The 13,859-nt window shown below is 43.6% G+C and overlaps 1 long non-coding RNA gene across 1 annotated transcript; it reads left to right on the top strand.

The window, feature by feature from the left end:
• Window positions 1-7,825: 7,825 nt before the first annotated feature.
• Window positions 7,826-12,845, top strand: LOC311601840. Its single transcript, XR_014780663.1, has 3 exons — window positions 7,826-7,994; window positions 8,068-8,117; window positions 12,467-12,845. It is a non-coding gene; the product is annotated as an uncharacterized lncRNA (long non-coding RNA).
• The last annotated feature ends 1,014 nt before the right edge of the window (window positions 12,846-13,859 follow it).

The following is a 13,859-nucleotide window of genomic DNA, read 5'->3' as shown; positions in this document are numbered from 1 at the left end:
CCATGAGCTTGTGGAGGGCATTTACTATTCAATGCATAACAGCAAAACTTGAATTTGTCTACACCCTACTGAAATGTACAGGTCCAGGGAGCCTGAGGGTGGAGGCAGGTGGACGCTTTGTAAAGCTTTTGGCAGCTGGGTGCAGAGTTGGACATGGGCGTTTATGCTTCCGAGAAGAGTCCATACCTTTTGTCAGATTCTGAAAGCTGAAGGACAGAGGTCATGTCCTCTTGTCACCACTACCGCGCCCCCTTTCTCATGGCGTCCTCTCCTCTGCTGCAGGTTGCCTCCCCGCTGAAGGCCCAGCCAAAGAGCTGAGACCTGAGACTTGAGGCCCAAGAGAAGCTGTGAGCGGCCAGGCAAGAGGAAGAGGCGCTATGGCTGCACCCAGCAGCTCTGCCACACGGGCCCCTCAGCCCCAAGAGCATGACACAGCCTCTGAAAGGCTGCGCCAGCGCTTCAGGCAGTTCCAGTATGAAGAAGCAGATGGGCCTCGAGAAGCCTTCTGCAAACTCTGGGAGCTTTGTTCCCAGTGGCTGAAGCCGCAGACCAGCTCTGTGGAGCAGATCCTGGCGATGCTGGTGTTGGAGCAATTATATAACTATCTGGCTTATCCTCAGTGGAACAAAGCCTAGAAAGGGTATAAAGGAAAGAAACATAAGTTTTGTAAAATATTAGACTTTTTGTCATAAACATGTTTGGGTTTCACTTTTAGGGCCGGCATCGTAAACTGTCCACAGGCTGCTTCTCTGCTCATAAGCTCTGTGATGGGTCGAGCCAGGAATTCAGACCAGTGCCCCAGTGCTGTGAACAGTCTTGCCTCTGGTCGTATAAGTTCTCCAAGTAGCAAACAAGTCTTGGGAAACAGAAAGTAGCTTGTTGTCCCATCAGTTTTATACCTATATGTTTCTGAGAAAACCAATTCATTCTTAAATATGCAAAAATATCATGTCTCTCCCTGATCAACAGGATTCTTTTGTTAGATGCCTCAGTCCATGTGGACATTTGAGGAGGGTATTCCATATTTGGGGAGCCTAGGGAGAGCCTTGCATGGTGAGTGATCCACCCACCTTTGGTCCATTACATTCCAGTAGCACCTCTTGCCAGCGTATCCAAAAATCAATCAGCAACCAACCAACCAAACAATAACAAAAACTTTATGGGCGAGGCAATGTTGCCTTCTGTTCCGAACTACCTCTTGAAACTTCTGTTCTGGCCAGGAGTGGCTGAACACAGGGCAATGTCCCTGGAAGAAGTAACAGGAACTCTCTGAGGCTCGAGACAAGGGTTGCTGCGTAGGAGCTCTCTGCTTCAGGGTAGGTGGTGGCCTGCATAGGAAGCTGCCAAAGGCAGCTAGCTAAGGATAGGATTAATGAGTGCCTTTCCCTCCTTTCTCTGTCTTCTCAGTTTTGTTAAGTATATAATACTGGCAGTGGTGGCGAGTTCGTGGCCAGTTGGATCTCCTGAGTGAGTTCAAGGACAGCCAGAGAAGTTATAAAAAGAAACTCTGTGTCAATAACCAGGTAAATAAAAATAAATAAGTAAACAAACAAACAGCTGTCATTGGTGGCCTCATTATGTCCTGCCGCTCTGGCCTCTAGAACATTTGGAATGACCAGTGCAACTGCAAATCAGCTGTGAGTGTGAAAAGCATACTAGCGGAACAATCCTTTTACCTCAATTCTGTGAACAAACTGTGTAGACCCAAAGCTGCATTCCACAGCACGGGGAAACAACAGGATATCTGAGAGGAGTCCCTGTGAGGATCCAGTGTTGATAACGCAGCGCAGAAACCAGACGCCTCAAACCAGACCAGTGACTCAAGCAATGATCATCTGCAAGTAAAGACGTGCGGACAAAAGCGTACAATGTGGGACACATTGTGACACACTCCAACTTCAACTGCGAGACAGTATTTTTTTATGTTTTGTTTTATTTGGGGGGGGGGTAAGGGAGTGCAAGTGCAGAGGGTGCCCTTAACCAGTGAGGCATCTCTGTAGTCCCTCTTCATATAAGTTTTGAAGATCAGTTTTCTTAATATTAAAAAGCAGTTTTTAACAGCTGCCCAGCTCTTATGCTAGCCATAAAGACGGAAGGATAATTTTCAGACCTAGGAGTAGCCTGCCTTTTTTTGTTCCATTCCGCACCCACCCTCAGGATCCTAGCCTTCTATCCCGAGTGCAGAGGAAATCCTGAGCAATTCCTCTACAGTTTTTGCAACGTAATCTTGCATGCTGGGGTTTTGCCTGTTAGAGTGCCACGGTTGGGAACCCAGGACTATAGAGGACATGGAAATTTGCAGTCCTCCACCCCCTTGCAAACATCCTGAAGATACAGTCTCCAGGTATGGTGGCAAATGCTTAAAACCCCACTAGCTAAGAAACTGAAGGGTACAGATTTCCAGTTCCAGGCCGGCCTTGAATACATTACAGTCCCCAGACCAGTTTGAGTTACTTAGTGAGACCAAGTCTCAAGAAACTTAAAAACAGCCAGGTGAAGGATGGCGCCTTTAATCCCAGCACATACGAGGCAGAGGTAGGTGGAGTTCTGTGAGTTTGAGGCCAGCCTGGTCTACAAAGCAAGTACACAGAGAAACCCTGTCTCAAAAGAGCGAGAGAGGGAGAGAGCAAGAGAAGAAAGTTAAAAAAAAATAAAGTGATTGTGAAGGGAACCAGTCTTGGGCCCTCTGAGGAATGACATGAGAGTCAATCTCTGGATTCTTTCCACTTTTTCAGTCCTTGCCTCCTGAGCTGGGCTGCATAGTCTTGAAAATAACAGGAACTTGTGTCTCAGCCTGGCCCCTGTTCCTGCTTCTTTTCTAGTATTGTACACCATGTGTCTGGTTGTGCCAAGCCTTCCTTCTTCCTGCTAGCCGCTTAGATCACCTGGCTCTTTCCAGTTTCTGCTGTCAAAGACTACTTCTCAGAGACCCAGCACTGGTCAGGTCCATGTTGCTTAATAATGTGAAACAGTGAAATATTGCGTCTGTGTTGATAGATGTTAAACGTCTGCCTTCACCCGACACCTCTAATACTGAACGCAAGTATAAGAATATGTGAATGCATGTATTGTCCTTGGTTGGTGCCACGGTTTGAGCGGGACCCCTGGGCCCAGATCCGCCCATTATAATGTTCTTTTTGTAGGTTTCTAGGACCCTCTGGATCCTTCTATTTCCCCGTTCTCTCATGCTTCTCTCACCTAGATTCCCAATAGGATGTCCTCCCCTCTGTCCCAGTTTCCTGGTAGGTGAAGACCCAGATCTAGCCAAGGGACAGGACATTCTTCACAGTTGAGTGGAGAGTGGGACTGACTTTCACACGTACTCTGGTGCCTCACATTTGACCATGTCCCCTGGATAGGGAGGCCTGGTGACACTCAGAGGAAGGATAGCAGGCTACCAAGAAGAGACTTGATACCCTATGAGCATATACAGGGTAAGGAAGTCCCCCTCAGTCACAGTCATAGGGGAGGGGAGTAAGGGGAAAATGGGAGGGAGGGAGGAATGGGAGGATACAAGGGATGGGATAACCATTGAGATGTAACAAGAATAAATTAATAAAAAAAGAATATGTGAATGAGTCTGGGCACAGTGGGGTATGCCTTTAATCCCAGCACTCTGGAGGCAGAGGCAGATGGATCACTGTGAGTTCGAGGCCAGCCTGGTCTACAAAGTGAGTCCAGGACAGCTAAGGCTACACAGAGAAACCCTGTCTTGAAAAGAGAAAGAGAGAGGGCGAGGGGAGAGGGGAGAAAAGAGAGAGGAAATGGAGGATATTATTTGCTGGGAGGCAGTGGCACAGGCCTTTAATCCCAGCCCTTGGGAGGCAGAGAGAGGTGGATCTCTGAGTTTGAGGCCAGCTTGGTCTACATAGTGAGTTCTAGGACAGCCAGAGTTACACAGAGAAACCCTGTCTTGAAAAACAAAACAACAACAACAAAAAAAAGTGAATGACTCAAGATGACTTCAAGCAGCAAAATGTGACGTTCCTCATGTAGGTAAGACAATAGATGTTGTCCCTCATGGTGGCCTCTTTATAGTAGTAGTCTGCCTCCATCTCTTCCCAACTAAGTTCCTGTCATAAGAATCAGGTAATATGGATGAGAAGTATGAAGGACAAAACCCATCCCCTCTCTGCAGTGGGAAGAGAGTTCCTGTGCTGCCATCTTGCACTTAGTAACGACCCCCTTCCTCTTCCCTCCCAACTGATCAAAGCACAAAGACTGAAGAATGACTGTGTTTCTTTCTACAGGATTTCCACTTCAAGTTGAGGGCACGACAAGTTATGCCTTCCCAACATTTACCAAGTAAATGCCCTTCCTGCCATGTCTTAACTGATTCACAAGAGCCCATGAAGTCAAAGGTTTCTTTAGGGCTATTGGATCTACCAAGTTGCTAGAGGCAGAGACAGTTACCCCTCTCTAAATGGAGGATACACCTATAAGGCACCTTTGGCTGGATTGTGAACAGGTTGTTGATTTTTCAGGCCTACCTGTGCAGATCCGGTCTGCTGGTCCTGGGATCTGAAGACCTGAAAAAATGGGGCAGACTACCGTCTACTATTGTAGACAGCCTTACCCCAGTTTTAGTGTACTTTTATACATGAATGTAACAAAGAAGTCAATGATCCAAAGAAGCTTGCTTGAGTTCAGAAAAACACGTAAATAAATACTAGTAAGCACACACTAAATATCAACAGAGCAACCCTTTCCCAGAACTTTCTCAGGACAGACCAGTTTAAACACAATTGCCTGGCATGTAGATTGTATCTGGGAAGGCATAAAGCAAGGCAGAAGGCCATATCCAGATTCAGGGTACACTGACCAGATTGAGTTCTATTGCTATGTTCTGACACCCAACAAAAATAGACATATCTTATAAATTGAATGTAGATGTTTGTCACAGGAGGAATGAAATCACATCCCAAACAGTCCAGGGAAGAAAGTGAACCTAAGGGAAAAGGCCCTCTACCCTTTTTTTCTTGGAGTCTCTGTTCTCCAAGGCATTCTTTTGACCGTGTTTCAGCAGCAGTAACAAAGGTAACTTCCAAGTTTGTGGGGTGCTACTCCCAGAGCAGAAGATTCAAATAGCCATTAAAGGTAGTCACAGTCTCAGAGTCTACTCTCAAGAGAACCCAGTAGTTAATCAAATAATTGTTGCCACTCTTATGATATACCATGTGGCACTAAGGTGAGCAAATGCTTGTGCATGTGTCACCTATAGACTATTGTCAGTGATCTAGAGACTCCAGGAAGTATGTTGCCCTGCCCCTAGTTGCCTTTTACTGGAGTACAAATGAATTATCTCCTGAGCTCCTGACATCTCTAGACCACTTGGGATGCTCACAGATTCTAGCCCCTTGTGTTGCGTGAAACTCCCTTCATTTCAAGTGAGCTAATTTGAAAGTATTAGCAGGGCCTATACAAAATCCTAAATAAGAATGTGTTCTCTCCAGATTCCCCCAAACATACTCACACACACACAAGCACACATACAAAATGCATACACTCAAACACACACAAATATGAAAACTCATACATTCAAACACACATAAATATATACTTACACACACAAGCACACAAAGTCACACACATACTCACAAACACCTACTAAAATACACACACACACAAAAGAACACACACACACAGATTCACACACTCACATACTCAAAAGCAAACATACAAAAACCATAGACACAAATACACACACACATACAAAAACAGAAACACTCACACACTAACACACATGCCAATACACACACAAACACATAAAACACACACAAACACATAAAACACACACTCAAACACATAAAAACAGCACACTCAAATACACTGAAACACATACTGACACAAACATGTTTGTAGTGTGTAGTGGATATAAACAAGTTTTTGTTTTGATCCCAAGTATGGGATGAGGAACAGATCTGTGAGAGGGTGATACTTATCCATTAGCCTCTTTTCTCTCCTATCTAGCGTAGGTGGACTAGAAGGGAGGTATAAGCTTTAAAGAGCCCCAAATAAAGTAGGTTTGGAAAAGGTGAAGCCTACGCTCAGTGTTGTTCTGATGTTTTTGTTGCTGAGTCACTCCATAGCTGTGTCAGACAGTAAGTGTGTTAAGTAGAAGCCGATGAAGTAAGTAGACTATAGAAAATACAAAAGTCCAAAAATTAGGAAGAAGCATCTCCCAGTATATTGTTCCACGGGCATCTGAGTCAGGGACCAAAACAAGTTGAGAGACTGAAGACAGCCAGTGACAATGAGCATTGACTGGACACTGTGCTTAGGATCCTAGTACCTGGTCCAACCCCACAGAGATGCAGGGGGTCCTTTCTCACTCAAAGAGTGTTTTGGAGTACAAAATTTCTGGTAGGGCACACGCACCAAGTGGGTACAAACAGAGTTGTTATTCACGCTGCAGTTTTCTGGGAAGAACAGGGAAGGCTTCCTAAAGTGAAAACAGAAATATGTCCGAAATTAAATAGTAATAGTAGTATAAGACACTTTGTGACAGGCATTTTCTTAACAAACTCAAAGATATGTGTGTCCCTCGTCATTTAAAGGATAAGAAAATAAGGCTTTAAGCAGGGCCTTGGTGGTGGCTCACACCTTAATCTTAAGACTTGGGAAGCAGAGGTAGTCAGATCTCTGTAAATTCAAGGCCAGCCTCAAACAAAACAAAACAAAACAAACAAACAAACAAGTCAGCAATAGGATATGGACTTGTGTTGCCTTATGGTAGCAATTGTGTTCTTATCCCAGCCTAGGTAAAGTGGAGAAGTGTGTGAGTAACAAGCTCATTCTCAAAGCAAGTGAGCAATCTTACCATGTGTGGACTCCTACGGACTGCTAATGAACTTGCACACGGACTGCTAATGAACTTGCACACATTACGTGCCATATAAACCTACTCTTTAAAACACAGGATGTCCCTGCTAGTGTCCTAACTCTTGTTCCAGTTAGACATGAGATTCACCTTCCTGTCAGTGTCTCTTGCAGCATTAATTAAACTGCAGTTTCTTGCCTGAGAACAGATATTCATCTCTGCTATCAGCGAGCCTGTACTCAGGCTGAAGGTCAACGTGGCTGTAGGCTGTAGGAGTCCATGGTCTTAACTGTGACACGCAGTCATGGTTCACCGGACTGGCGGCAGCAGTGCTTCGGGCTGTGTTTTGTTGACTGGAGCCCACTCTGTCCACAGCCAGACTTAAGGGTCCCCAGTTCCAGCACTGGGGGGGGGGAGTACTGTGTATATGCTGGTTTTCTCAAAGCGGATGCTGACAAAACGACCCGGGACTCATTTCGGAACGCAGTGATCCTTTAGCCCACAACTCGCCTATCCGCCGCGGAAGAGACAAGCAAGAGCCCTTCCGCCTTGATATCGTGAGTACCATGAGCTTTCCCTTTGCCCAGGGATTCCTGTTTGAGAGTTGGACGATGGTTGGAGGGGTTTGGCGATGGGGTGGGGGCTGAGGGGTGGGGAGAGGTAGGCGGAAGCAACTTTTAAGAAAATAAACGGATCCAACAGAAACTGCTTAGAGTCTGTCCGCGGAGACAAAGAGACCATAGTGAAGAGCTGTAAGGACATATGTAAGTTAAGGCAGTCACTGCTTGAGTACTTTTGTGATACCACCTCAGTAAATCCTTACACCCTCAGGTTAAAAAGTTGCCATTGTAAAAGAGGGATCTGAGGACAATGGTGTTTTAGCGATTTGTGCCTAGCCATACAGGTCTGGATTAGAAACCAGAACATTTTTTTTTTTAATGTAAAACTGTATTCCTGAACTAGGGTAGTGGTGCACGCCTTTAATCTTTTAATCCCAGCACTCCAGAGGCAGATCTCTGTGAGCTGAAGGCCAGCCTGGTCTATAAAACCAGTCCAGGACAGCCAAGGCTACACAGAGAAAACAACTGTGTTCCTAATGACTTTAATGCAGCAACTTTCTACTGATTTGAACGATTGTTAACCCCACTTTGCCACTCACTATGCAGCAGGATTGGTGAGTTAATTTGTTTATAATGAGCAACGTTGCTATAATTATCTTAATTTCTGTGCCTTCCTCCCCTCCCCAGATAACTGAAGAGCCAGTTCTTGAAGGGGCTGTTCTGACCTGGGAGACTCGGTAAGTTTCATTTCTTCATTTTCTATACATTTTTTTTCTGTGTCCTGGGGCCTGATTGGTTAAGGAGTCATGGTGACTCACAATGGCTCTCCCAACCTTGCTAGTGAATACAATGGGAAGAATTTTACCCTGGCCACCACCACCGAGGTTACTCTTAATTTGGGACTAAAAACAGTAAGTAGAGGGTGCTGGGAGAAGGGTTGGATACTGCCAGTGTTATAACTCCCAGGGTTGTTCTTGGGGCACTAAAATATTGTCACCTCAGACTCTTCCTTCGATCGTGAGAGCGCTTTTCATTTTAATGTCTCCTTGGTAGGACTTACCCAAATGTCCTTCCTAACAGTGCTCATTATATTTTCACAGTCTAACTGGACTTCAGAATTCAGTTATCCAGTGAGCTCAGATAAGATTTTCTTTTCTTTTTTTTTTTTTTTTTTTTTTTGGTTTTTCGAGACAGGGTTTCTCTCTGTGTAGCCTTGGCTGTCCTGGACTCACTTTGTAGACCAGGCTGGCCTCGAACTCACAGCGATCCGCCTGCCTCTGCCTCCCGAGTGCTGGGATTAAAGGCGTGCACCACCACGCCCGGCCAGATAAGATTTTCTTTTGTTTTCTTCTCCTGAATAAAAAGTATTTTAGAGCCGGGTAGTGGTGGCGCAGGCCTTTAATCCCAGCACTCGGAAGGCAGAAGTGGGCGGATCACTGTGAGTTTGAGGCCAGCCTGGTCTACAAAGCGAGTCCAGGACAGTCAGGGCTACACAGAGATACTCTGTCTCAAAAATAAGGAAAAAGAAAAACAACAACAACAACAAAAAACGAAACAAACAACAAAAAACGTGAGAGGATTGCACGTCAGATATTTCTAATATGATTCATAACTGCAGCAAAATTGCAGTTATGAAGTAGCAACAAAAATAACTTTATGGTCGGGGGTCACCACATAAGGAACTGTATTAGAGGGTTACAACATTAGGAAGGGCGAGAAACGCTGTTTCAGAAGAAAGAGCTGAGAAAACATCTGTGGACCAACCTGCATCTGCCTCAATCCTGTCTTTCTGTGACTCAAATCTAGATATAAAGGTGTACATATAAAGTGAAAAACTTTCTGTTCGGTATATTGGTTATTTCACTTAAAATAATCTTCCAGTTCAAATTAGTTTATTTAAAATGATCAAATTTTGCTGTTTAATTTTGAATACTGCTCTGTCATATAACTGTTCCACATTTATCATAAAAAAATTCATCTGTTTTGGATACCTAGGTTGGTTCTAGATCTTTGCTATTATAAATAGTGCCACCATAAACATGGGACATAGGTGTCTCTTTCATGTTCTGATTCATTTCTCTTGGATATATACCCAGAAGTATGATAGTCAGATTATATGGCAGTTCTACTTTTTAGTTTTCTGAAGAACTTACATAATGTTCTCCATAATGGTTGCACTAATTTAAATCCCCACCAGGAGTTTTATTTTCTCCATATCCTTGTTAGTGTTTGTCATTTTTTTTTTTTTTTTTTTTTTTTTTTGGTTTTTCAAGACAGGGTTTCTCTGTGTAGCCTTGGCCATCCTGTACTCACTTTGTAGCCCAGGCTGGCCTCGAACTCACAGCGATCTGCCTGCCTCTGCCTCCCGAGTGCTGGGATTAAAGGCGTGTGCCACCACGCCCGGATGTGTTTGTCATTTTTCATTGACAACCGTTCTACCTGGCCTTGACCTCACAGAGATCCACCTGTCTCTGTCTCCTCAAGTGCTGGGATTATAGGTCATTATGTTTTTTTCTTTTTTTCTTTTCTTTTCATGGTTTTTTGTTTGTTTGTTTGTTTTTAAAGACAGTGTTTCTCTGTCTAGCCTTGGCTGGTCTGGACTTGCTTTGTAGACCAGGCTGGCCTCAAACGCACAGTGATTCGCCTGCCTCTGTCTCCCGAGTGCTGGGATTAAAGGCCTGCGTCATCACTGCCCAGCTATGGTCATTCCATTTTTAATATGCATTTCATTGAACATTCTTTTCATGCATTTATTATTTGTATTTCTTTTTAGTTTTTAGAAGTGTTTATTCTGATCGAACATTTTATCTGGGTTTTTGCTTTTTAAATTAAGTCTGTTCTTTGATAATTTCATATGTGTGTATAATTCATTCGAATCACACACATTCCCCCTCTTCTTTATCTCCCTGACTCCTGTTAAGTGCCCGCTTCCAGCAAGTACCCACCCACATCCGTGTCTTTTTGTTGTGTGACCCACTGATTTTAGCCAGGGCTGTGTTAGTGGCCGTGGGTTTGGAACTATCTATTGGATTTCATATTGTAAATAGAAATCCTTTGTTGTAGATGAGTAGTTTGCAGCATTTTTTTTTTTTCTAATTCTGAAAGTTGTCTCTTCACTCGTGATTTTGTTCTCTCCTTTGCAGGAGCTTAGTTTGATATACTCTCACTTTTATCCACACAGATGCTTCTGGAAAGAAATAAAAATGAGCTAGTAAGGTAGATAGTTTTTATAGTTGTCCCTTTTTTTTCAATGGCCATTGCTTGAAATCCTTTCTATGGATGTACAAAGAGTCCCTTTGTCCTTTTAAATGGCTGCATTCTATTTCATATTACCAATAGAACATCCATCAACAAAAGAAATTTGGATAAATTGTAATTTTTTTCCTTTGGCCAACCAAATCAACTACCTACATGTTTGACGAGAGACGAGAGAGAGAGAGAGAGAGAGAGAGAGAGAGAGAGAGAGAGAGAGAGAGAGAGAGAGAGAGAGGAGAGGGGTGTTAAATGCATAAGAGGAGATACTATATATTATTTTATATATAATATATACAGTTTAAAGTAGTCATCAAATATATGTGGCTATGAGGGGGTTTTTTTTGTTTGTTTTTTTGTTTGTTTTGGATACAGGGTTTCTCTGTGGAGCAGCCATGCTTGTCCTGGAATTCACTCTGTAGACCAGGCTGGTCTATTTAAAATACATTATTACTGGGCAGTGGTGGCACGTGCCTTTAATCCCCTTGGGAGGAGGAAACAGGCAGGTTTCTGTGAGTTTGAGGCCAGCCTGGTACACAGACCAAGTTCTAGGACTGCTAAGACTACAGAGAAACACTGTCTTGAAACTTCATCCCAAAAAAGATTATCTTTTTTTCTTTTACTTGATAAAAATCCTTTTAGCTGCTTGTGGTGGTGCTTGCCTGTAATTCCAGCTTTCAAGGAAGCAGAGGGTGGTGGATCATTGTGAGTTTGAGGCCAGCCTGGTCTACAAAGCAAGTCCAAAACAGCCAAAGCTATACAGAGAAACAGTGTCTTGAAAAACCAAAAAAACCAATAACAACAAAAAGATCATTTCTTACTCAAAATACGTAAATTCAACACAACTTCATTCATGAACTTCAACAGCACTCTTGTCATGTAATAACATGAGCTAATTATTCAATTAAAAAGAAGAGAATGTGTATAGGAACAGACTTGATCATGAACTGGACCTATAAGATATGGAAAATTGCATGATGGATTTAGAAAGGAAGACATGACGCCAGGTGTGGTGGCACTCACCTTTAATCCCAGCACTCAAGAGGCCGAGGTAAGCGGATCTCCGCATTCAATGCCAGTCTGGTCCACAGAGCAAGTTCCAAGATGGCTAACACTACTATATAGAGAAAACCCTGTCATGAAAAAAATGAAAACATGAATTATAAATGCACCAGTAGAACATGCAGATTCTAGACACAGACCTATGTGAATAACAAAATTTTTAAAAAGTGGTTACATTCTTATCCTAAATCAGACGATGAAGTAAAGCACCATGTTATGACTATAAAAGCCCCATTGTGTGAGAGAATGTTCTAAACCCTCATGGGCGTCTGGCAGATCCACTATGCTTGGCCTTTTTCCTACACGTCCTGTAGCATTGCTACATAGGGTCAGAGTCATCTCTTTCCACATTCATGCCCTGGCACCTCTTCCATTACTGTTTTTATGCTTTCAGGGCATTATTAATAAAAAGTAGGGCACCTTAAACCTACGCTGCCGATTCCATGGAAGTTAGCGTACACAGTTGGATGCGCTGAACACAGAAAGGATTCATGTGATCCCTAGGCAGGGCAGAGGAGAATGGCATGAGGTTCCATCATGCCACTTGACAAACATACATAATTTAAAACTGAAACTGTTTCCTTTCTGGAAGTTTCCACTTATTCTTTTCAGATCATGGTTGACCACTGATAACTGAAGCTGTGGAAATTGACACTATAGATGAGGCACAGGAACTCCTGTTTTGACAGGAGCAGGAGAGAGTAAGGAGGTAATAATGCAAAGGAGAATCCCTAGGGTCACTTGCTTATCTGGATTTCACTATCTTTTCTAGGTGTTCTCAGTTGTGCTGTCTCCTTGAGACTGTGAGATCTACCAGTCATGGACAGAGGACAACCCGAGGCCTCTCCCAGCCCACCAGAAGTGAGCACCAGGAGGAAGGCAGACGAATACCTGAAGTCTAGCCAAAGCAATAGAAACCTGCTGAGCTTTGTACTAAGCAGACAACTGGGAAAGCAGAAGAGTGATGCAGCTCTGTCAAAGTGGACGTGGATGCTGACAAGAGCAATACCAGGGTGGAGGTGGCCTTTACCAAAACACCACATTACTTACATGGTTATGCCTATCCCAAACCATGGGAAACCCTCCCGAAAGAGTGGAAAATAAAGCTTCCTCTTGTTTTGGCTCTTAAATACAAGCTATATTTCCATTTACTTTGGTTTGTATGTCTTTTTATTAAAATTTAGTGTTCATCTATACATACAAGTTTGGAACCAATCCATTCCCCTACTTCCTGCCCCCCAATTCTTCCCCTATCCCCATGCCCACTTTTCCCTCCAAGGTTCATGCGCTTTCTCTAGTTTTAAGTTTTAACACCCATAGAGTCCATTTGGTGTTGCCTATTGTATGTCTTTAATCAGGCTTTCTTCAGTTAGGCTGGGCAGAGGAGTCCATTCCTCCCGACATTCCATGCAGAAGCTCTCAGACCCAAGGTAGTGAGACTGTGCTGTGTTTCTGCTGTTATTTGAAAAATATGTGTTTATGCAGACCTGCAGCACTGGGTTGGCCATTGAGTAGCAAAGACTCTTAGTGATTTTGGACAAACATCCCCAATGCTCTTTTGTAAAGCTTGCCTGTCTTCCCTACTGAAAAGGAATTCCTTTGGGGAGGGTGTTTTCTGGGGGGGGGAGCTGGTTTTGTTTTTGTCTTTTTGAGACAAAGTTTCTCTGTTTTAGCTCTGGCTGGCCTGGACTTGCTTTCTAAACCAGGCTGACCTTGAACTCACAGAAATCAGCCTGCCTCTGCCTCCCTAGTGCTGGCATTAAAGATGTGCACCACCATGCCCCACTGAAAAGGAATTCTTGAGAGCAAAGCAGAGCCAGGTGGGAGGTTCTGAGTACCTTTTTATTATAAGGCTCATAAGAACATGAGTAGAAACCACAGCACTGTCTTTTTCTGTTCTATTTAATGCAAAATAGAGCACAGAGCATTTTATACTGGAAATGCTATCCCTTGAGAACCTTGTTAAAGTCTATTTTTCTTTTCAAAGAAGTGGAAACCCCCAAGTGTTAGTTTCTGGGAGAGAGACAGAGACAGAGACAGAGAGACAGGGGAGTTAAAAAAAAACTGTTGAGCCCATGGTGGATTGGGTTGGAGTCCTCTCAGCAACATGATGTTACCTCATAGTCAAAAAAGACATGAGGAATGATTCCTGTTAAAATACAAAA

This window comes from Acomys minous (genome assembly GCF_964271855.1).
Source record: "Acomys minous genome assembly, chromosome: 7".
NCBI classification, from domain to species: domain Eukaryota; kingdom Metazoa; phylum Chordata; class Mammalia; order Rodentia; family Muridae; genus Acomys; species Acomys minous.
The sequence above is the reverse complement of the archived record's forward strand: the minus strand, read 5'-3'. Positions and strand labels throughout refer to the sequence as shown.